This window comes from Otolemur garnettii, unplaced genomic scaffold (assembly GCF_000181295.1).
Source record: "Otolemur garnettii isolate 467f Iridium unplaced genomic scaffold, OtoGar3 scaffold00082, whole genome shotgun sequence".
Lineage (NCBI taxonomy): Eukaryota > Metazoa > Chordata > Mammalia > Primates > Galagidae > Otolemur > Otolemur garnettii.
In genome coordinates this window covers 3,514,815-3,516,540 of record NW_003852477.1, presented here as the reverse complement: position 1 = coordinate 3,516,540, position 1,726 = coordinate 3,514,815, and the positions used below count along the sequence as shown (strand labels likewise).

Sequence of the window (1,726 nt, the reverse complement as noted above, 5' to 3'; positions counted from 1 at the left end):
GGGGGTAGGTGCCATCTGTCACCCCAGGTCCAGCTCTCTGAACCTACCAGTCCAGGTCCAGGCCTGTCATCCCCTCCACTCAAACTTGAAAGACCCTCCCTAGAGAGAACTCCAGGGCTGGTCAACACTCCTTATGACCACCTCCCTCTTTGCTGCTCTTGTACTTGTAGGTGGGAACTGGAGAGGGCTCTGGAACTACAGTTTCCCTATGGTTATTTCCCAGGTAACCAAAGATCTCCAGGAAAGTGTACCAATCCTGGCTGCCCACTGCAGATGATACTGACAACGTTTACACATTTCTTGGAAGCAAATAAAGTTCTGGTGAAGCATATCAGAAAAAAAATCAGAAGCCTGAACAGTCAAACTTTGGAGGTTCTCAAAGTGAAGCTAATTTCAGTGTCTGAAAAATGCAGTGAAGAATTCTAAAACAGAGAGGTTTAGCGGGGAAAGAACACCCCGTGCCAACCCTAAGAGCATGCGGACATTTGACATTTTCCCTGAACACAACTTTACAAAAGAGAAGACGATACATTTCATTATACGTATTTGTTTTTACCTGCAAGAAGCTGACCGTGGAGATTAGAAATGAATTTAAAATCTTATGTGAAAAAAGTGACAAAGTGAACTTAAAACTCTCAGGATGGAAAGGGGGCCTCTAAAATGATCCGTCTGCTCCCTGACACGCTCAGAAGATATCATTTTCATTAAGTTTTATGAGTGAGTGGGAATCGGGGTGCTGCCCGCGCTCTGGCCTGGCTCAGCTCCGAGCTCTTTGAAGGTCGTCGCCTCACTGTCACTTCGGAGTACCAGAGCTCGGAATCCAGGCCAAGCAGCGTGGCCGACACCGTGCCCAACAGGCACCCTTCTGGACCCCAAGGGTTCCCCGCAGGTGCGGCCGTTGCAGGAGGAGGGCTGCCTGTCCCCCTAAGGGTCCCGGCGCCCCGCCACTGCCGCCGCTACTGTATCGCGCGCCGACACTCCCGGAACACTCCCGTCCGTCCCCATCCCCCGGGCCTGACGCGCCCGAGGCACGAGTAAGCGGACCCCAGGCTTACCCGCAAGAGGCGCACGGAGCGCGGTCCGGGGGGCCTCCGGCGCTGGGCTACCCCGGCACTCAGCTCTCCCGACTGCCTCCTCCGCCTTATCCTCGGCCTGGCCCCCGCCGCCCGGCGGCTCCGGGTCCCTCCGCTGCAGCCGGCCGGGCGGCACCGGGCACACGCGGCCGAGCTCCGCTTCGGCGCCGCCGACCGGGCGCTCCCGGGATCCGGGTCCGGGGTTGCGGGACGCAGAGGTCGTCTGAGCGCTCAAGACTCTTGGGGGCGCAGGGGCTGAGCTCGGCTCCCCCGCGCTCCCTTCGGCGCGCGGCCCCTCTCCAGGGGACGCCCTGGTCGCGGCGCGCGGGCGTCACGGGCTGGGAGCGCGCAGGGGCGGCGGGCGGGAGGGTCCCGGGGCGGCGGGCGGGGGCGCTACTGCGGACGCGGGCACTGATGTGGGCGCCGCGACGCGGCCTCTCGCCATGGCTCCCCCGCGAGCGGGCGGTTCGCACCTCCCCTCCGCGCTGCCGTCACTGCCCGGCGCGCGCCGAGCCCTCCCCTCTCCCGGCTCCGCCCGCCGCCGCCCAGCGCCGCCACCTGCGGGCGGCCCTCCAGGATGCCCGCCGGGCACGTCGGAGCGCCAGAAGCCGCGCCCCTCTTACCTCTCCAGCAGCGGATCGCGGCCGCACCAG

General features: G+C 62.9%; 1 protein-coding gene across 1 annotated transcript in view; it reads right to left on the bottom strand.

Moving 5' to 3' along the window:
• The window catches only part of TRAK1 (trafficking kinesin protein 1), a 194,890-nt gene extending 193,508 nt beyond the window's left edge, over positions 1 to 1,382 (bottom strand). The window contains exon 1 of the mRNA XM_023515947.1: positions 1,056 to 1,382. The gene's annotated coding sequence lies outside the window, so the exon portion shown is untranslated. The remainder of the gene's footprint in view (positions 1 to 1,055) is intronic.
• Between the last annotated feature and the right edge of the window lie 344 nt (positions 1,383 to 1,726).